General features: G+C 39.7%; 1 protein-coding gene across 6 annotated transcripts in view; it reads right to left on the reverse strand.

The window, feature by feature from the left end:
- NRF1 (nuclear respiratory factor 1) overlaps window positions 1-22,468 on the reverse strand; it is a 138,604-nt gene extending 116,136 nt beyond the window's left edge. For 5 of the 6 annotated variants that reach the window (XM_025471625.3, XM_035698613.2, XM_025471623.3 and 2 more), the window contains exon 1: window positions 20,570-22,468. The gene's annotated coding sequence lies outside the window, so the exon portion shown is untranslated. Of the gene's footprint in view, window positions 1-13,056; window positions 13,167-20,569 lie in introns of those variants that run through there. The other variant, XM_049093364.1, reaches the window with a different exon arrangement.
- Window positions 22,469-23,549: the final 1,081 nt, after the last annotated feature.

Here is a 23,549-nt window from a genome sequence, read left to right on the forward strand (position 1 = left end):
CTTGTGTAATATTTAAAAACAAAAATAAATATTATGTCTTTTCTATGGATATAACACACAAAGAGAAAGTTTTTTAAAATGCAGGAAGCGTGATAAACACCAAATTCAGAATCATGGTCAAAGCTGGGAAGGAAGGGGGAGTAGATGAGGAAGGAGTGTCCAGGAGGCTGTAATATCTACAATACTTCATTTCTTAAGCTGGATAGTAGGTACATGGTATTCATTAAATTGTTCTATATCCTTCTTTATACCTAAAGTATTTCAAAATTCTTTCAAAGCTGCAGCTACAGAAGGCATGTCAAATCAGTAGTACTTAACCCCGATCTCTTCAAACTACTTTAATGGAACATGGTACTAGAGGATAATAGAGATAAATGTATTTTTTACAAGTGAGAAAATTCTTTGGAAATATTAAAGCAGGGGTTCTGAAGGTGCGTTTTCATGCATATATTTATAAGCAAATAACAATCTAAAATCTATATTCCATAAAATATCTGTAACAGTTTAATCAGCATCTTGCACATAGCTCAAAATTAAATCTGTCCAATTTAATATATAAATTATTTTATATATAACCTCATTTTACATTTCTTACAACCCTATCTGAAAGCAAACTTTTTAGTCAGTTTAAAAACAGTACTTAGGCTTTTTAAAGATATTGTAAAAATAAGATTAATTCCTGACTGGTATTTTTCATCTTGGTGATTTAAAATGGATTCTAACCAGGACATGACACCTACCACAACACCACAGTAGTGGCTCACATAGTAACACAGCCCTTATACTAGCTACACCCACTCACATTGCTACATAGCTATAATGACCAAAGTTTAGGTAATGGTTATCCTACCCAAGCTTTCCCCTAGTATCCATTGTAATTTGAAGCAGTGGCCTTCAAGGACAAAAGGTAAATTCGTAAGATGTTTGAAGATACTCCTTAAAGTAGATCCAGTAACTTTGAACTTGAAACAAAAAAAGGGAATGAGGGGATCCCTGGGTGGCTCAGTGGTTTAGCGCCTGCCTTTGGCCCAGGGCACGATCCTGGAATCCGGGGATCGAGTCTCACGTCAGGCTCCCGGCATGGAGCCTGCTTCTCCCTCCTCCTGTGTCTCTGCCTCTCTCTCTCTCTCTCTCTACCATAAATAAATGAATAAATCTTTTTTTAAAAAAGCGAATGATTTTGATAGTTAGAAATGCCTTAGCTTATTTTACAATCTCTACTTGTGATAGGAATAAAAGCTTTTAAAAAGTAAGGGGTGGCGGGATCCCTGGGTGGCGCAGTGGTTTGGCGCCTGCCTTTGGCCCAGGGCGCGATCCTGGAGACCCGGGATCGAATCCCACGTCAGGCTGCCGGTGCATGGAGCCTGCTTCTCCCTCTGCCTATGTCTCTGCCTCTCTCTCTCTCTCTCTGTGACTATCATAAATAAATAAAAATTAAAAAAAAAAGTAAGGGGTGGGGACAGGGAATGACCTACATGGTTTAGAACTAGTAATGTTCCTCCCCATTTCCACCTTCAATTTCACTGCCCATTCCTACAGTCTAGCCCTAAACCAGAAACAGATTGTAACAAACAAAATCACCAGAAAACAAAAGGAGTACTATTTAGCAAACTTTGAAAGTATGGAAATGTAGCTAGATGGAATGAGGTTTCCACACTAAAAGGATATATCATGCCATTTTACCACCTGATTCCTTGCCCAAAAAAGTGGGGGTAGGAGAAACAAGTCTATATAATCACACTAAGGTATTCAGGGTCCCTTAAAGGGAAACAACTCAATTAAAACTACCTGACTTTGGAGTTTATATGAACACAGGACATTTATTCACTATTCTTCATTAAAAATGATTTGTTTTTAACACTCACTTTCTGTGACCCTTTTTGAAAAGACATTGCAGGATCAAGCAGTGACCTATTGAAATTTAAATGAGATGTTTGCTTTTCAGATCAAATCCATCTGACTTGAGGATCCTCTCTTAGACCACTACAAATCTAAGGACCCAAAAACTACAGGACTCATTAACAGATGCCTAACAAGGAGCGCCTGGGTTGCTCTGTGGGTTGGGCATCTGCCTTTGGCTCAGGTCATTATCCCAGGGACCTGGGATCAAGCCCTACATGGGGCTCCCTGCTCATCGGGGAGTCTGCTTCTTCCTCTCCCTTGGCCCCTCCACCCCACTCATGTACACACTCTCTCTCAAATAAAGAAAATCTTAAAAAAAAAAAAAAAATAGATGCCTAACAAGGCTGGAATTGTTGGCTGCATGGGTAATTGTATGTATGTTCCTTTTCCTGTGCATTTCTGAAACCAGTTAATTCCAATGTTAATATCACCTTGTATTTAGTTATTTCATAATTTGCATTTACCTAATATATTATCCATACTTCATCTGACCAACCTATCCTCAACAATGGTCTGCGGAAAGCTGCCTAATCAAGACTGCCTACATTATTTTACTCACCAAGTTTTGTCCTGTTTAAATGTCATCATACCACATTCACTAAAAATATTTTCTTTAAAATATTTTATTTATTTGAGAGAAAGAGATCACGAACAGGGGGGAAGGACAGAGGGAGAAGTAGACTCTCTGCTGAGCAGGGAGCCCATTATGGGACTCATTCCCAGAATGCTGGGATCATAACCTGACCCGAAGGCAGACGCTTAACCAACTGAGCCACCCAGGTGCCCTAAATATTCTTTAAGCACCTTTTCTGTGTGAAATCCTGGACCAGAAACTCTGACCTCTGATGATTAGTTTAACCCTCAAATAGCTTACAGCAGCAGTTCTCAAAGTGAACTGTGGAACCCTGGGATCCCTGAGACTTTTTCAAGGGATCCATGAAATCAAATCTATTTTGGTAATAACTGTGATACAGTGATTTATAAGAAATAAACTGTAAATAATGCTGTGATAAACAGAGGGGTGCATGTATCTCCTTGAATTAGTGTTTCTGTATTTTTTTAGTAAATGCCCAGTGTGGGATTACTGGATGATAGAGTAGTTCTAGTCTTAACTTTTTGAGGAACCACGTGTATTTTGATCTCCATTCACAGTTCCTGGCTCACAGTTGCTAAAACGTTTGGAATTCCTTGTGATAAGGTCAACTAAAGTTCTTTTGTTATGCTAATGAAGGTGGCTTTGGGATCAAGCAAAAGGACTGGAACTGGTTGCCAGGAGGACCAACCACCCGTTTAGAAGGTTGGAACTTTCAGCCCCACCCCCCACCTCCAGGGAGGGGAGAGAGGCTGAAGGTTGAATCAACCAATGGTAAATGACTTAGTCAATCATGACTATGTAATGAAGCCTCCATAAAAACCTAAGAGTGGGTCCAGGGAGTTTCTAGGTTGGTGAACAAGTGGAAATGCTGGGAGAGTGGTGCACCTGCAGAGGGCATGGAAACCCCATGCCCTTTCCCCCTACCTTGCCCAATCTCTTCACCTGGCTGTTCATTTCCTTTATCATATACTTTAATAAATTGGTAAAATTAAGTGTTTCCCTCAATTCCTCAAGCCAATCTAGCAAATTAATCAAACCTGAGAAGGAAGTCATGGGACCTCTGATTTACAGCCAGTTAGTTAGAAGTACAGGCAAAAACCTGGACTTGCTATTAGCATTTTGAGTTGGAGGAAGTCAATGGAACCTCCAATCTATAGCCGGTGGGTCAGAAGTACAAGTAACAGCCAGAGACTTGTGACTGGTGTCTGAAGTAGGTAGTCAGAGGCAGTCTCGGAGGACTGAACCGTGGAATCTGATGCTATCTCTGGGGAGATAGTGTTAAAATGGAGTTGAGTTCTCGGACACCCTAATGGTGCCCAAAAATTGTGTGGGAAACCACCTCTCTCCCCCAATCACACACACATTAGAATTGGCCTCAGCATGATTTAGTTAACAGAGACATTTACCCTTTTCGCTGTGTTATATTTGCACTTATGTCCAAAAGCAGTGGTATGGTAAAATTACTGGCACCTTAGCACAATATGATCTTCATCTTCATGTGCGGACAGTAAGAGTCAATTTTACTGAAGAATATGTTGATGACAGTAAAAGATATATTTGATTAAAATTTCAAACCCCTGAGTTCTTGTCTTTTTACTATTATGTATAACCAAATGGAAAGTACTCATAAAGCACTTCTGCACTCAGAAACGTGCCGTTTCGAAAAGTACATGCATCATGCTTTGAGTTGCAAACTCAATTAGCTACTTTTCCCCAAAAAATACCATTTTTGCTTCAAAGAATAGCTAACAAACTATATGGTTATTCAGACCTGTACAAAGGAGATATTTTTCCAAAAACCAACAAAGTGAGCCCATCACTCCAAGGAAAATAACTGACAGTATTTGTTGCCAGTGATAAAATCTGATATTTCAAGTGGTCATCAGAATCCCGGAAAACTTGTATCTGCCACAGCGAGCTTGAAAGCCTTTTCTGATGAGATCAATGGTAGTGTTGATGAATGTGATTTTTCTGTCAACATTTGGAAAAGCTGTATAACTCAGTAAGTTGGTAGCTTCCAAACGACCAATGTATGATGTTACAAAATCATGGATGGATTAAAAGAGTCATTCAAAGTTTATAATAAGCCAACAGATTTCAATGAAACAAAGTACAATTATGGTTTCAGAACATACACTGCAACTCACCTTTAAGAAATTAATACTGCTGAGTTTTGGGGTAGTATCAAAGAATATCCACAATTATCTGAAAAGACTCTTTTTAAAAAGATTTTATTGATTCATTTGAGAGAGAGAAAGAGAACAAGCAGGAGTAGGGGAGGCAGAGGGAGAGGGAGAAGTAGGTACCCACTAAGCAGGGAGCCAAATGCAGGGCCCCATTCCCAGGACCCTTGATCATGACCTGAGCTGAAGGCAGACGCTTGACTGAACCACCCAGACACCCCTGAAAAGGCTTGTAAAAATGTTCTTCCCTCTTCCAAGTACATATTTGGTATGAGATCAGATCTTTTCCCACATACTTTAACCAAAGGTACATACTCAGCAGATTGAGTGCAAAAACAGATAGGAGAATCCAATTGTCTTCTAACAAGCCACACATTAGAAGGATTTGCAAAAACTGTAGAACAATATCCCTCATTATACTGTTTTACTGTAAAACAATATCCCTCATTATACTGTTTTTTGTTTTGGAAAATAGTTTTTTTTTTATAAACATATTTTACCTATTTTAACATGTAGTGGTGTACTATTGTTATATTTAAATTCACATTTTAAAATTTTCTGTTTTAATTTCTAATACAGTAAATATCAAAACGTTTAACCTACATAAACAAAAGCTCTGGACTCCTCAGTAATTTTTAAAGGTAGAAAAGGGTCCTGAGACCAAAGATTAAGAACCACTGGCATACAGTATAATAGGAGAAAAAAAAAGAAAACACTAATAATACCCAAGGTAGAAAATGTAATAGCCCTTCTATTCTCAGACATCCCAGCTCTTCCTAAACTAAACCTATGCTACCTACCAGGCTCTTGAAATAATTTATTTGGCCCTGCTTTCTATATAATCAAAGTGACTAAGTCTTTAAGTAGGCATAAAAAGGGCTTAAGCAATACCAAGGTAATATATTAAACCAATTTGAATTGATAGGTTTTTCTTTACTAATTTTCTAAATAAATGGCCTGAATTAAATTGGTTTTATTTCCTTGGTATAAACTTAGCCTATAAAGAGAAGTTTTTCACAAAGGACTATATAATATACAACTCTTTTGGAAAGGCATCCCACACAATCAAATTAGTAATAGAAAGCTATGAAATTTGGTTCCCTGCCTCTCAACAATAGGGCAAAAACCCCTAGAAATCCTACACTGATGCTGAAATTCAGGACACAAAAGAAGTCACTCCAAAAAGGGAGTAGGGGGAAGCACTTTCTGGAGAATCATATGCACATAAGCAATCACTGGTGTTTTTTTTTTTTTTGTTTGTTTGTTTGTTTTAATCACTGGTGTTTTTAAAAAGGGGAGATACAAATATACTTTTTGCTTAGCCTACCTTGAAGGATACACATAAAACGGGTAGTGGTGGTGATTTCTGGAGAGGCAGACTGGGAGAGAAACTCACTTTTCGCTGTATTCCTTTTATAGTTTGGTCTTTTAACCATATGTATATATTTATGCAAAAATATGTATTTTTAAAACACCATTTCTACATCACCCATTTCTTTAGTCTTCTATCTCAAAGGTAAACTTCAAATAACACTAGAAGATATATAGATCATTAAACGCATTAATTTGTTAAATAAACAGTGGGCACACATTTCATATACCTGACAGAAGTATCAAAAGCAACCTATCCATCAACCAAGAAGTGATCAGCCACTGATTACCTGAAAGAGTACTGGAATACCTGATTATAGAAGGAGTATCTCATGATGCCATCCATCTGCCCAGCATTGATGTAGTTGCTACTTCAATGGCAACTTTTTTCTTTTTTATATTCACCACAGCATTTGCTTTAAGAAATATTCTCTGGGGATCCCTGGGTGGCGCAGCGGTTTGGCGCCTGCCTTTGGCCCAGGGCACGATCCCGGAGATCCGGGATCGAATCCCACGTCAGGCTCCCGGTGCATGGAGCCTGCTTCTCCCTCTGCCTGTGTCTCTGCCTCTCTCTCTCTCACTGTGTGCCTATCATGAATAAATAAAAATTAAAAAAAAAAAAAAAAAAAAAAATATTCTCTGGATAGCACCAAAGTAGGTAGGTTTAAAGATTCCTTTAAACCATGCAGCAGGGACGTGTAGATGGCTGAGCGGTTGAGCATCTGCCTTTGGCTCAGGGTGTGATATTGGATTCCAGGGATCGAGTCCCGCATTGGGCTCCCTGCAAGGAGTCTGCTTCTCCCTCTGTCTGTGTCTCTGCCTCTCTCTTTGGGTCTCTCATGAATAAATAAATAAAATCTTAAATAAATAAATAAACCATGCATCAACATTAAAGTCCAAATTTAGCTCCTACTATGCACTAGGCACTGTGACTTGATAGTGCAACACTTGTAACACACAATGTAACATGTGACAATGTGCACTTGGATCTAAAACCTAACTACAGATTTAATAGTTTATAGGTTTAATAGTTTAATAGTTTAATGAAAAAGACTTGGGGGTTTTAATCAATTCCAAGTTTAACAACCCAATCTCATGATTTAGCTACAATACATATAATTCAAATCTGGGCTGTATCATAGTGGCTACACAGTGTCCAGAATACAGAAATACCTACTATAGTATGTACTTATCAGGGCCATCTCACAACTCATGCTGGATATTAGGCCAGTGATCTGGAGTATCTGGGTACATAAGATCTAGAGACCCTGAAAAAGTGTCATAGGGTCAGGATAGTTTGGTATGTGGAAGGCAACATTTAATGAGTTACTATCATGTGTGAAGCACTTCACATGAATTTTTCTTAATATCTTCACATATCAGTGATACAAACATTATTATCCCTCTTTTAAGACTTTATTTATTCATGAGAGACAGAGACAGAGAGAGAGAGAGAGAGGCAGAGCCATAGGCAGAGAGAGAAGCAGGCTCCATGCAGGGAGCCCACTGTGGGACTCAATCCTGAGAATCCAGGATCACACCCTGAGCTGACGGCAGACGCTTAACCTCTGAACCACCCAGGTGTCCCTATTATCCCTGTTTTAAGATTAAGGAGATTCAGACTCAGGAAGGGCAAGTAACGTGCTCAAATTTGCATGCAACTTTGCATTATCAGGATTTTAAGCCCAGAGCCCCTGTAATAGGTTGAATGGTGGCTCCCCCAAAAATATGTCCACATCCTAATTCCTGGAATTTGTGTTACCTTATGTTGAAAAAAAGGTCTTTCAGATATAAACCAAACTAAGGATCCTGAGATAAGGAGATCATTCTGGATTATCCAGGTCAGTCCAAAATCCAATGACAAGTGTCCTTTAAGAGTAAAGCCAACAGAGATTATACAAAGAGTAGGAGACAATGTGGTCATACAGGCAGAGACTGGAGTGATACAGCACCAAGTCAAGGAACGACAGAGGCACCAAAAGGAGGAAGTGGTAAAGAACAGATTGTTCCCTAGAGCCTCCAAAGGGACTGTGGCCCTACAAACCATCTTATTCCTGACTTTTGGGCTCTAGAACTATGGGAGAATAAACTTATGTTGTTTTAAGGCACTTACTTTATGGTATCCGTAGGAAACAGCCCAACTCTTTCCAGCATATCCTATTACCTTTCTAAGAAGGCTGAAGGTCCCCAGGGACATTTAAACTAAAAGACAACTCAGAGGACTTTACAAAGAAATTATTAAATATACTTGATTTTAGAAGTCCTAGAGAACAGAAGACAGACCAGTAAGTAAAATTTGCAGAGAGAAAATTCCATTGAAATTCAGCTTTCTAGCCATCCAAATGTCTTAAAGGTTAAACAGACTTTGGGTAAGTAGTAAATTTCCCATCACTGGATGTGTTCAAGGAGAGACTGATAATCTTGTAACTTTGGGCAGCAAGGGTAATTTAGAGGACTTAGAATCTGGTCCCACCCTGTGTTCCTGAAAATTATAAATCATTAGCACCACAAAGCCTGGTAATAAGGTAAAATATTACAAATGAATTTTGCAAGATTTTTACAATCATTCAAATAAATACTGAGTGCTTGTTATATGTCAGACATAGTGGTTGATAATGAATACTATGATCTAGTATCATGAAGCTTTACAATCTGATGAGAAAGACATGTATCAAGTAATATTAAAAAACAAATGTAAAATGACATGTAGATACATATGATAAAGTACAAAAATGAGGGAGACGTGATAAGATTTCCTGAGGAAATTATGCTTAAGCAGAGACCTAAATTAAAATTTGTATGATTTTACTAGAAAGAGAAGAGAGGGAAAAGCTTTCCAGGAAGAAGGAACACCAATAGGAAAGACTTTATGGTTAGGGGAACATGACTGATAAAAGATGAGTCCAAAAGTTAGATACCACATTAAAGAATTTGTCTTCACTCTACATTCAATGGGGAACACAACCAGAGCAGTGCATTTAGAAAAGACCAATTCATTCTGGAGGCACTGAGGAGGATGGGCCAGGCAGAGTAGACGCAGGTGGACCAGGTAGAGGTTATTCCAACAGTCCAAGAAAGAAATGATAGCAACTCAGACAGAAGTGGTAATGGTGAAATGAAGAGGACAAATTGAGTTTAGAAAGTTAAATAAACAAGATCTGATGACACTGGAAGACTAAAGTTTCTGTTCTGAAAAACCAGATGAAACAGTGGTATTATTCACTGAGATAAGCAAGAGTTGAACAGGAGCAACTTTGATAAGGGAATTTCTTTTGGAGATGTAAGTGCATCTGAGACATCCAAGAAAGGCCAATTAAGCCACTGGATATAGGGTTCCGAAACTGCTGGTAGGCTTGATTTGAGTATGCATATTTACATAGAACAACTGCACTAACTTTTATCATTAAGGGAAACCAGCCATCATTACAAAGTAATCATTATTCTTAAAAGATAATTTCAAAATCACGCTAATCTAAAAGACAAGAATCACTATTGTACTAAAAGCCCTAAATTAATACTAAACAGAGATTTGGGGCACCTGGCTGGCTCAGTCAGAAGAGTATGGAACTCTTAATCCAAGAATCATGAGTTTAAATGCCATGTTTGGTGTAGAGATTATTTAAATAAATGAATAAATTTTTTTAAAAACTTAAAAATACTAAACAAAGATTACCTATTCAAAGGGTATTGTATATACACGACGCTGGCTACAAGATGGGTTATCTTCAAATAATCTACTATTCTCACATGTTTCAGATACAAAAAATTAAAACAAGAGGCAGCAAGTTCTTTATTCCCGAATTCTCTACCTCTTGCTATATCTGCAGATATTGACTTAAGCATTTTAACTGTCAAGTACAAAGTTTTTCTCCTGGAAAAGATACTAATCTTCAAAGTAAAAGGGAAGAGAATAAACAGACATTTTTCTTCCAACACACACCTCCACAAGCTTTATATTATACTTGCTTGAAAAATGACTAGATTGCTTTGGATATTTGTTGCTGCAACTTAGGAACTATTCACCCTAGATTTGCTTTCCATCTTGTATAAAAAACAAAAATAAACCAACTACCAGAGGGATTAAAGACAAAACTAAAGAAGGCAGGAAAATTGGGTTTTATTACTAACTCTCAAGAGAATCAATAAATACAATAAATTGTATAAATTAAGGAAGTTAACTTTGAGAAAGATCTGGTTATTTTTACATAAAGTTAGAATTCTATATACCATATACTTCACTGAGAGTACACAGCATTTTATATTTGTATATATAAATATCTATATTATATGTATACAAAATCTTTTGAAGTCCCCATAGATAATGTTTAAAAAAAAAAAAAAAACAGGGACTTTTAACACTTTTGCATTATACTATTGCTGCTACTAATATCTAATTTGCTCTCAATAAGAATATAACAATTCAGAAGGTCCCAGGGTAAAATAAAAGAGCCAATAAATATATTGAGATAAATTTGTTCACTTCAGAAACTACCCTGTATATAGAAATCTTAGCTCAGAAAGTATGAGGGCAGAGTTGAGAAAAAATGAGTTATTATGTGAGTGAAATTGAGGTTAACTCAGGATTTAGCTTTCATTCTTCACTGAGTAAGCTTTCATGGGCCAGCCCTTTTGCCCTTACCTCAGCAAAAAACACACAGAGCACAAAACAGCAAGCATTTTCTGAGCAAATTGGTACTTGGGGAGAAACCTTTAAATATCTTTTATATTTCATTAAAACAAATGGATTTACAACTGCCCCATTAAGAATATTGCAGGGCAAAATAAGTGGATGAATTAAATATCCTTAGACATTTTTGGTTCAAAACAATATGCACAATATTATTGCATTTACCATATACAGTGTACATATGCATGCATATACATATATACTTAGAAAAATATCTAGAACTATATATACTAAAATATTATTACCTTTGTATAGTAGAATCATGAACATTTTAAATTTCCTTCTTTTTGCTTTTCTATGATGAACATGCCGTTTTAAGAAAATACCATATTTATTAACATATCATAATACAGACTCAGAATCAACTTTAGAAGAAATTTTTATTTAGAAAAAACTTTGGATACCATTTATGTCCTCTTCACTTTTCAAGTGGAACCAAAGGACCAGTGAGGATAAATGACTTGCATGCCCAAAATCTGATAGTGACTCTTTAGGTTCATAATTATATTATCTATATTTATGGAGGTTGGGGAAAATGAAAACCACCTACATGCTCATAAACCAAAGACAACAATCACTGACTTTGGAGGGTTTTTTTGTTTTCATTCTAAGATTTCTCACTAAGAAAAAAATAGCTTATTTTCAATGTAGAAAAATTTTCAAAATATAGAACCAAAAATTAAGGAAAAGACAAAATCTTAACATTCACTCACAGAACTGTTGATACCAAAATTATTTCTTCTTTAGACTTAGTACCTGCAGCCAATTTGGGGGCAAGAGACTAGTTCTAGGATAGTATTTTTTTTTAAAAAGATTTATTTATTTATTTATTCATTCATTCATTCATTCATTCATTCATGATAGACAGAGAGAGAGAGAGAGAGAGGCAGAGACACAGGAGGAGGGAGAAGCAGGCTCCATGCCGGGAGCCCAACGTGGGACTCGATCCCGGGACTCCAGGATCGCGCCCTGGGCCAAAGGCAGGCCCTAAACCGCTGAGCCACCCAGGGATCCCCAAGGATAGTGTTTTTATTTTTTATTTTTTATTTTTTTTAGGATAGTGTTTTTAAATAGCAAACCTTGATTGGCTCTTTAATTTGTCGGTTATTTTTATATAGAAGATCAATTACTAAAAATTTCATAATTGTTTAATAAGACAAAGTATGAAAAAAAAAACACAAAAAACAAAGGAAAAGATAAAATATTCCAGTTCTATTTAAGAATCTTCTTTATAGATTAATGAATGTAAAGATAACCCACAAACACAGCTAACTATAAGTTCTATAATACAAATTTTCTGTTTAAGATTACTCAATATATTAATTCATTGCTTCTTTTTTCAAGATTTATTTTGAGAGAGAGAGAGAGTATGCACACACAAGCATGGGAGGGAGGGGCAAAGAAGGAAGGAGAGAGAATCTGAAGCCGACTTCCCATTGAGCCGGACAAGGGACTGCACAACACTGAGATCATGCATGACCTGAGCCAAAATCAAAAGTCAGATGCTTAACTGACTGAGCCATCTACACGCCTCCATTCATTGTTTTCCTGTACTTACCAATACTTTTATAGGGTAGTCCATAAAACATTGCTGGCATTAATTATAGGAAAAACATAAATTATGAACACATATTTATAAAAACAAGCTAATCAAACTCAAAAGTTACTGAACCATCAACTCTATTAGCAAGATATTTTAAAAATCTATTTCATATTTATCTTGTCCTTTTAAAATTTCTACCTTCTATACGCTTTAATACACACAAATGTATTACTATACTAGCATAAGAACATCATTTACAAATAAATGCGATTCAGAATGTGTGCTCAAAATTTTACTTGTATGGGTGACAATCAAAAACTGGAGATCACTGCCCCAGAACCTAGGGCCTAGCTAACAAAACTGTCTCCTAATCTAATTTCAAAGATCCAAAAATCAGAAGAAGTGGGACTCTGGGTGGCTCAGTGATTGAGCCTTCAGCTCAGGGAGTGATCCCTGGTCCAGGGATCAAGTCCTGCATCAGGCTCCCTGTGGGGACCTTGCTTTTCCTTCTGCCAAAGTCTCTGCCTCCCTCCCTCTCTGTCTCTTATGAATAAATAAATCTTTAAAAAAAAAAAAAAAGAAAAAAAAGAGGAAGAAAGTAAAAATGACCAATTATCTAAATCTTAAGAATGAAATTATTTTGGGATAAATAAGTTCTAATATGGATTAAAAATTTGCTTAAATTTCTAGATTTTATTGGTAACAAGAAATTTTGAGCACTAGCCATTTGTTATATTAGCATTAAATCATCACAGATCTCAAAGTATTCCATTACCGTTATACTTCAGAAAGGCCCTATAAAATAGGCCAATAGTATTTTCGTTTCATGGTCAGAAAAATTAAGCAGGGCAGCCCGGGTGGCTCAGCGGTGCCTTTAGCCCAGGGCATGATCCTGGAGACCCGGGATCGAGTCCCACGTCGGGCTCCCTGCATGGAGCCTGCTTCTCCCTCTGCCTGTGTCTCTGCCTCGCTCTCTCTCTCTTTCTGTCTCTAATGAATAAATAAATAAAATCTTAAAAAAAAAAAAGAAAAATTAAGAAAGAATGTCTTGCCCCAAATGACAAGAATTGAAACACTTGTGCGTTTTAGTAAATTTCTAAAGCATAAACAACTCCCCACTTCAACATTTTTTTTTACTGCAATCCATGAACCACTTTGCTTTCTTTCAAAACTCATTCTCTTTAAAACAATAGTAATTTGCTCACAAGGCCTACTGCATATAGTGCATGAATAGATAAGTCATTTACTAGTGCGAATCCTGAAGTATTAAAAAAATTTTTTTTTAACATGAAAAACAAGGAATCCTGAAGACTTGGCAAGATTCTGGAATTGGTTAAGCTTTGCTTTGGCATTCCTTCTGCCTTCCTTCTGGTGCTCCTAGTCCTAATCCTAGAGGTGCCTCAGATCTTCCCAAAGTTCTTTATCTGAGACATCCACTCAAAATTTCTTCCCCTTGGTCTGTCCCAATCGATGAAGTTTACGGATTTCAGTCAACCAACACAATCAGTATTTGACTTAATTAACAATAACGAAAAGGCCTTTGATTTTTCTGTGTCAAGAATGCTTTGAGGGACGCCTGGGTGGGTCAGTGGTTGAACATCTGCCTTTGGCTCAGGGCATGATCCTGGAGTCCTGGGACTGAGTCCCACATCAGGCTCCCTGCATGGAGCCTGCTTCTCCTCTCTCTGCCTATGTCTCTGCCTTTCTCTCTGTGTCTCTCATGAATAAATAAATAAAATCTTTAAAAAAAAAAAAAAGAATGCTTTGAGAATCTCAGAAAAGTTATGGTCACTCTCCCCAGAAAAACTGCACAGGCACACATAAAAAATTTTTCAGATGATTTCAAGAGATCAGGGTTACATGGCCAAAATATATCCATGAGCCCCAGAATTATAAAACCCGGGTTAAAAACTCCTGCACTTAATGTTTAAAAATTATAAAACCTTAAAACTCTTCAAGAGGGTTTTGCATTTTGACTATAAATTCAAACTTACTATACTATATACTCAAACCTAGAAAATCTAATTATTAGAATTAAAGTCTCCCAAAGTTTTTATGCTGTAATTGTCATAAGGGGAAGAACAGGACCTATTTCTAAGCATGGGTCATCTATTAAGTTTGGTTTTACAGACCTTATCCCTATATTCAATAATGCTCTAGAAATCTATTATGTTTACACTATCATGATTCCTGTCAAGACAATACACACACACTACACACAGAGAGAAAATTCCTATCTCTTAATTGCCAAATCCAGTTTTGTTTTTTTTTAAGATTTTATTTATTTATTCATGAGAGACAGGAGAGAGGCAGACACATAGAGGGAGAAACAGGCTCCCTCTGGGGAGCCTGATGTGGGACTCGATCCCGGACCCGAGGATCACACCGAGCCAAAGTTGAGCCACCCAGGCATCCAAGCCACCCAGGGGTCCCCAAATCCAGTTTTCATGCCAATGAGCTCCCCATAGTAGTTCATGTTGCTAAATTCCTTGTTAAAATTCCCTTAACCCCTATCCTTAGCTTCTTCAAACCCATACCATTTATCTTATCTCTTTAAGCCATTCTTTTTCAACTTCCCTCAAAGACCCTCTTCTTCCACTTGACCTTCAGGTGTAGATGCTTGGCAAGAACACAAAACTTTTATTTTTAATTTTTTTAATTTTTATTTATTCATGATAGTCACACATACAGAGAGAGAGAGGCAGAGACACAGGCAGAGGGAGAAGCAGGCTCCATGCACCAGGAGCCCGACGTGGGATTAGATCCCGGGTCTCCAGGATGGTGCCCTGGGCCAAAGGCAGGCGCTAAACCGCTGCGCCACCCAGGGTTCCCGAATACGAAACTTTTAATTGATCCCCACTTCTCCTTCTACTCCAGCCCAAATCTATCAATAGGGAGCTGACATATCTTGATTCCCACATCTAGACTCATGCTCTATTACCTTCTTTCTCAATTTCTGTTCTTCCAATACATTCCCTATCTTAATTAAAGGTATCATCATTCATTCATTAATGAACTATAATCTTTGAACTCCCCCATGTTCTTCCCAATCAGGTCACAATCTTATCATTTTCCACTACTCCTCAAGTACAGTAAAATCTACTTCCTATTTCTCCAACTATCAATACCTTTCCTCTAATCTCTTCTCCATCAGGTGAAACAGCTACTCACTTTTCCAAGTCCTACTTAAAGATCTCCTACACAGTCTTCGCTAAACTCATTTATTCTCCCATCACTCACCCCTCCCTCTATAATTCCACACCAATCGTTATTTTACTTCTCAACAAGCTATTTTGTAGTTAGTTGAGCCCTTATCTTTCTCCCCTACTAGACAAGGTCTGTGGTTAGTTGTTACTGTAGCACTAACACATGCCTGAATATAGTATGTCTCTAATCAATGCCTGGTGAATGAATGGCAAAACTCCAAAGAGAGGACATAGTTATTTCTCAATGAAAAGTATGCCTTATTCCATTTGAATATAAAATGAGAATTAAGTTCCCTAGTCCCTCACTCCCCATTTCTAGTCCACTGCTTAGTTTTAAGCAATGTTTCATAGGGACATTTCCTCACTTCCTCTTGTTCTTTGTAGGTTTAGCTGCCAGCCTAACCACATTAGCATTCAGGAGGAGCAACAAAATAGACTCTCCAAATTCTAAAAAAGCGAAGATTTGACAATTACCAATCGTAAAATACAAGTTCCTTTTTAAAAAGTATAAATGTTTATGCATACAAACTTCATTCTTCATGATTCTGAAAAAGGCTTGGTATAGTTTATCCAACAGACACCATTTAAGAGTTATTAAGAAAATGTCCATTTAAACTTTGTCAGACAAAATTTTCACATTTACAACCATAGAAATCAGCATGTACGAATTAATCTAAGTACTATGCCTGTATACTAAATACTCTATAAATAGTAGTCTGAATCACCAGATGACCCACACAGAAATAGCTCTTTTAGCTTCTTTTAAAAATACATGCCCAAAGGGGACCTGGGTGGCTCAGTCTGTTAAAGCCTCTGACTCCTCGCTCAGGTCATGGTCTCAGGGTGGTGAGATCGAGCCCCATGTCAGGCTCTGCACACAGCACAGAGTCTGCTTGGGATTCTCTCTCCCCTCCATCTCCCCCTCCCTGGATCGCTCCTTCTCTCACAAATAAGTCAATCTTTAAAAAAAAAAAAAAAAGCATGCCCAAAATTCCAGTGAGCAACCCAAGCCATAAAACTGTATTCCTTTATCAGAATCACTCATTCCCCTTTTCTCCCTGACAACTTCCCCAAAACACACACACACAAACACACACACATATCCCTCCTTTAACAGACCTGGTTTCATCAAGAAATTCTCTGATAGTGCAAGAACAGTTTGATAAGGCAGGCTACAAGGTCTGGGATTCTAGAAGAGATCCCATATGGTACAATTATCTTCTAAGAGACTGCTTTTGGTGACAGAATACAGATTTGCCTCAAGGGTCACAAATGTGGTAGGCCTGCCTTATTCACCTCCTAGTTTTTGTCTTTCAAAAATATATTAAAAGCTCTCTTTAAAGTTGTATTTCTGACTTTTCTTCAGTTCATGTAATAAATGTTCCTATTTTAGGCACATAGACATGGTGACAATGCAAAAAACAACAACAAAAGAAGACCATATGATGAAATGTGTTTGAAGCTTTGATAACTAAACTGCATTGAGTGGGGTCACAAATTTATTAGCCTAATTCTGAACTGCACTTCAGAAAAAATATATCTTCAAGGCATATATAATCCACTTATTTTTCTTGAGCAAAAATTCATTTTCCAAATTTTGTCCACATTACATTGAAATAACTTTAGACAAAGCATTCTTGTTGCGCCAAGATTAAAAGTTTCCAATAACTCAATGTGGCTGTAATCTTCTGGAAGCACCTGAAATTTATTTGTTTCACCTTCTTTTACTATTTCTTTTCCAGCCCATTCACTTTAGGAGAATATTGATGGACAGAAGTTCTAACTGAAAAGCCCAGAAAGTGGGTAATCCATCCCCTAGCTAATAAGAAAGGAACTATGGATACATAATGCACAAAATTAACATGTATCCAGAGCCTTAAAAAAAAAAAAAAAAAAAAAAAGGCAAACAATGATTGGACTTCGTCTAAATAAAATGTTTCTAAAATAAGCTTAACAATAGGTTTCTTTTTCATTGCTATTTTACTAGACATTTATGGAAAATTACATTTGGGTAAACTCAGGCTGAAAACACTAGCTTTAGCTCTCAAGGAAAACATAAAGAACAGAGAGAAAACTTTCTAATGCCCCCCCCCCCCTTTTTTAAAGACTGGCATTTATTTTTAAGACTGATTTTCCAACTACATATACATATATATGTGTGTGTATATATATATATATATATATATATATATATACACACACACACTATATATATAGTATGTATATATATACACACACACACACACCCAAACACACATATATATAATTATATAATTAATAAGCATCACACACAGTCACTCACACACATATTTAAATTCAAATATCACATTTCCTGGGCTAATTACAATCCCAGAGAGAGTGCACTGAAATTCCTGAGGTTAGAGCAGACACTTCTGAGACTCAACAACCCAGAGTTCCCGCTTTACACTCCAATTCTCCCATTTTTCACAGTGGCACGAAGTGGATGAACAAGACCACTGCAGCACAAAGCACTGGGATTGCCTAAAGAGATCTGACAGAAGCTGAACATATGCAAGAACTTCCTGTTCTCCATAGGACTGGAGGGAGGGTGTGCTTCTAAAGGCCCTTCCAAAAACCAAGTCAATGTCTTTTCAAATACTTATGAAAAAATTTTTAATTTGAAAAATTACTGTTCATCATTATTCCCCAACATTTACTGAATGCATTATTTATAAGAAGTATAAAAAATTTAATTCCAGACCCCCAAGGAGCTTAAATTTCCCTTAAAACAGTCACTCATTTGTGATTATTTCACATAAAATACTTCTTGAAAACAACCCAGGGGGCTGCTTGAACTCACAGTATACAATGCAAATTCAGGTATTTAAATCACCAGGAGTTTGTCTTCAGCTCCCTAACAAAATTAGAGATGGAAGTATATTTGTGATTTAATAAAAAGAAACCGACAATTTTGGGTTCCATTGGAATACACATGAATTGGGAGAGGAACCTGAAATCCTTTCTTCTTTAATCCCTTCTAGATCTGGATAAGTGCTCTCATTATCTCCTGCTTTTAGAGTTATTTCCTAAATCCAAGAGCTAAATTTCCTTAAAATCGCCTAAGAAATCTACTTCTATGAAAACTCTTGGCCTGAAGATGATTGGGGTGGGGTGGGGTGGGGGTGCTGAGAATATGATCACTAACTACTAAGCAAAAAGTCATTTTCTCTCATACATTGAGTCTGAGATGGGGGGAGGGAAACAGCAGATAGGATGAAATCAAAGGACTTTAAGTAAGGATGTGCCAAAAAATAGTAAGTAGTACTTCTTGTCTTATTTTTTGTCTTTGTCATGGACCTAGTCGAAAGTCACATCTAACTCCTGTCAGAAGAAGAAAAAAAAAGTCCTTTGACACAAACAGTTCTGCACACAATTTAGGAACCCCAGAATATATACATTACATGTGTTAATTGTATGTTTCCTCTCCTGCTCATAGAATAAGGAAATTACACTCGTGCAGATTCTAGTCATATTTTCACTACCTTATGAGATAATACATCAAGAACATTCAAACACAAATCTGGATACTACTACTGAATTTTTAAAACAAAACAAAAACTCGGGGTCTCCAAGGCCCTCCTCCCACCTTTCCTTGAGTAAAGAACAACCCAAGAACTTACTGTTCAATGCCAAAGTAAAGCATTCTTGTTTAAAAGGCTGGACATGAAATAAGAAAAGGATCACTGTGGGCACAGAGGATGCCCTGGGAAAAAAGGTGAGATGCGCGAACCCATTCTCCTGAGCTCTGTCCAAGCTGACAGGTTCACTCACACTGCCTTCACCTTAACAGTTTTTCAAAAACATTGTCTCTACACACTTAAGAAAATGTGAATTTTACTCTCACCACAAAAAGAATTAAGCATAACTGACACCAGCTCTAAGTAAGCAATTAATATATTCTAATCTAACGCTTAAGAATGGATGGAGATCAGGCAACAGCTCCTCCAACAGGCTGGAGCATATTATCATTCGAAGCTCTAAAAATATTAAGATTTTCAAACAACTCCAAGTTCTGATGTGCACAGTCAGATGCCCTGTAGAAACTTTGGCACCAGCAGCAACGACCCAACAGGTGAGACAGGCGGTGGACATCACTGCACAGCGAGGTGGACAACATGCAGGGGCAAACCCTTGAGTTCCCCCGAAAGGCTGGGGCTATGAGATAATACCCAAGCACAAGGCCAGTCAGAGCCTTTACAGTAGCAACAGTTCGTTTCCTTCCGAGGGTCGCGCCACTCCCCCTCTCTTCACCCAGGGGACCACCACCCCAGGCACAGGAAGAACCGAGGCCCCTCCACCGGCGGTATCCCAGCTGGGGAAGAAAACACAATGTCGCTCCTTATTTCTGCGTACAAAAGGACTTTGCGCCCTCCCTCGAACTGCCGCCGCTGCTGCCCGGGCCGCCTCCTAACTTGCAAGAAGGTGGGCAACGCGCCATATTCCAGCGTCCCCCGGTCTACCTGGGTAACAAGCCCACGCCACCCCGGCGGGAGGGAAGCTTCGGAGGCCGCCCGAAGAGCTGCCTCCTCTCCCGCAGAAGACAGCGGCTCCCGCGCCCCGGCCCAGCCCGCCGCGCCGCCCGCGGACCAGACCCGGGAAGGGCCGAGGGGGCGAGCGGGGAGCCGCGGCTCCGGTCCCGCGCAGCCCGCCCACCTCCCGCTCCCGGGCCCGGCGCGCTCTCCCGGGCCTCCCGCTCCCGAGCCCGCGGGAAGGCCGGGCCCGGGCCCCGGGTTCTACGGTGGAGAGTAGGCCGCGGCCCCCAGAGCCTCAGGCGGCGGGGGAGGCCGGAACCCTGGGGCTCTCGGGAGGGCAGCGCCTCCCTCCCGAGCCCGCCAGGACGCCTGGGGCCTACTGCGGCCTGCGCATCCTCGGGGTGGCGGTTTGACTGGGCCGGGCCGGGGCCCCCCGCCCGAGGCGGGCCGAATCCGGCAGAGGCCCAGGCCCGGAGCCGGGGGCGGCAGGGTGCAGGCTGCGGGGCGGGCCGGCCGGCCGGCGGGCGGGCGGCGTGTTGCGGCTGCGCCGGGGCTGAAATAGCTGGAGATTGCGCGGTAGGGCACTCACCTCAGAGCGGCTGCGCTACCGTGGGCCTGCGCCGTGGAGACTGCGACCGCGCCGGCTCCTCGCAGCCTCCTGCCACCAGCGGCAATGGCGAGCGCTGCCGCCTCTGCCGCCGCCGCCGCCGCCGAGGAGGGGGAGGGGAGGGAGAGGAGGCACGCACGCGACGCACGGGCTCAGCTTCCCCGCCCGGCGGCCGCCATGATGGGGAGGTCGGCGCTGCCTCGGCGGGGCGGGCCCGGAGGGGCTTCTGGGCGAGGGTCCCTGCCGGCCCGTGCGGTCTCCTGGAGGCCACATTTAGTTTGAAGGGGCTGGATGGGACCGGAACCTCGGAGGCAACTGGATTAGTCAAGTGTGGACTCTCGGGAGAGTGGCGCGGGCAGCCCAAGATGGTTGCTAATCTGGAAATAGTAACATTTCTCGCCCCGCAGCCCCGAGAATTCTAGCACCTCCTGAATGAGCCTCGACAGTCGGGAACGGGCTTCCCCGCGTTTTCCTCAGCCTTGGCAGTCGCGCCTTCACCCTTTCTTTGGAATGACCTTTGTTTCCCAAACCCTAACCAGGTATTTAAAAGCAAAAAAATGTATATTGACTTCTAAAACTTCTGAGCAATATATTAACTTATCTGCTCATTCGTTCGTTTGGCAGACATTTCTAGAGGGCCCTTTTCTGTGCCAGTCTTGTTCTGGGCACGCTGGAGATGCACCTGTTAGAAAGATGAAGTCCTTGCTCCCAAGGAGTTTGTACGTGTGCAGGGAGTCAGAAGCAATAGGACCCCCAAGCAGGTGCCTGAGAACGAAGGAGGAGAAGGTAGCAGAAAATCTAATGTTAGAGGCATAGGACAGGTAGCTTTTGTTCTTGGTTTTTAAAAGCGTGCTTAGGAAACTACATGCATCAGAATCACTAGGGCTGATTACTTAAATTCTGGACCCGAATTGGTGTCTCCACAATCATGGCTTGTTAGCCCAGAAAACTGAATTTTTAACAGCCCCCTACTCACACGTCATCCTGGCAATTCTCATGAACGCCATAATTTTAAGAACCATTGCCTTAGGATGCATGGATAGTGCTACCAAATCATCTCTAATCAAGATACTGCAGAAGACTTCATGGTCTCCCTGCCACAGGAATTGCGCTCTCCAATAGATTCTCCGCCCTGTAGCTTGAGCAGTCTTTCAAAAAAGAAAATCATGTCATTTCCCCCACTTACTGGGCTTAATAAGATCCCATTGCTCATAAGTTAAAGCCTCTAAAAATTCTTTGAGTTGGCTTCAGGGCCCTTGGTGACCTCACCCCTGCTGCCATCTTTGACCTCATCTGCCACAGACTTCTCCCTCAGGCTGCAGCCAAATCAGGAAGCTCTCAAGTCATACCAGGCAGGAAGTTCTCCCACCTCATAATTTTTGCAAGGGCTGCTCTCTCTGCACAGAACTTTCTTTACTCTTTAGTCCTTCTCGTTACCTGCTTAAACCTAAATACTTCCTGCTACTTCCTAAGGCCTCAACATTAATGCCATTTCCTCCAAGAAACATTTTCCCATCTCCCTACATGAGCGCTTTGGCTCTTCTATCATCATACCCAGTAATTCTCACCTGTGCTTATTGTGTCAGGCCCTATTTTAAGTCCTTTACACACATTATCCCCTGTCTCATTTAATTCTCAAGGAGAGTCGATGAGGCAGATACTACTGTTTTTATTATCTCATTCTGCAGAGAAACAAGGGCATAGAGAGATTACTTGCCCAAACCCAGACAATAAGAGATGGAGCCAGGTCTGAAATCCATCAGCTTGACCTCAGAGTTGTGCTCTTAACCATTACCAGCATTTTCACATTGCAGGTTGATACCCACTGATGAAGCACAAAATTAACTTAGTGGGTCATGACCAACATTTCATAAAAGAAATAGAAAATCCCAGAGAACATCAAACTTAGTAAGGCTCTTGTTTTGTGAAGCTTTTATTTCAGATACATAAATGTATATACATAGGTATGTGTATTTGTACTGGATTATGATATAAAACACATTTCTTACTGGATTACAGCTGCAAAAAAAGTTTGAAAGCCCTGCATTACTCTTTCTACACAGCACTTCTCAGACCATGGATCCTCAATAATCCAGAAGCTGCAGGAGGGCAGGGATTTCATCTTGTTCATGATTGTATACCAGCATCTCATGCAATGCCTGGCTCATAGTACACTTTCAATAAACATATAATAAGAGACCTCTGTGTCCACCCTCCTCAGACATGCAAGTAATTTTCTTAAGACAAATGACCCTGTGAACCCCAGTTGCTCTGTCCAAAAAGCTCTTCATTCTGGAAAACCAAAGATTGTAGAATCAGTCTCAAAAAAAAAAAAAAAAAAAAAAAAGCAGAAAAATCTACCCTAAGAGATTAAAAAAACTGGATTCCAATGAAGTGACAGTGATCAGCTTCAGCACAAAGAAGTCAGAAACCGTAGACAGGATAATGTAAGAAGACAACTCTATAAGGTAAGGTGTAGGTAGTAGCCGCATTAAGAAGGGATGACTTGGAGTGCCTGGCTGGCTTAGTCAGTGGAGCATGTGCTCTTGGTGTTAGGATTATGAGTTCAAGCCCTGCAGAGAGCTTAGTGAAAGAAAAAAAAAAAAAAAAAAAAGAGAAATAAAGGAAAAAAAAAAAAAACAAAGAACAAGATAAAGACTTAAGATGATTTAACCTTGAAGCCCAGAGCAAGGATAAAAAGAAACCTAGATATTTGAGAATTTATTGGGAGTTCAGCAGCCTGGGCAATGCAGGAGATTCCCAAGTTGGCCTTGCTTTCAATAAGCTGCCGGTCATTTGACTGACTGATTACCCAGAAAAAAATTACACCGTGTGCTGAGAACTAAATGAGTGGTCCTACAGATAATAAATGCTCCAGACAATCAGATTTGTGGGAAATTTCACAGAGAGATGTAACTTGATTTGGCCTTGAAGAGTGGGCAAGATGCTTATGGGTATAGAC

The sequence above is a fragment of the Canis lupus genome, chromosome 14 (assembly GCF_003254725.2).
Source record: "Canis lupus dingo isolate Sandy chromosome 14, ASM325472v2, whole genome shotgun sequence".
NCBI lineage: Eukaryota > Metazoa > Chordata > Mammalia > Carnivora > Canidae > Canis > Canis lupus.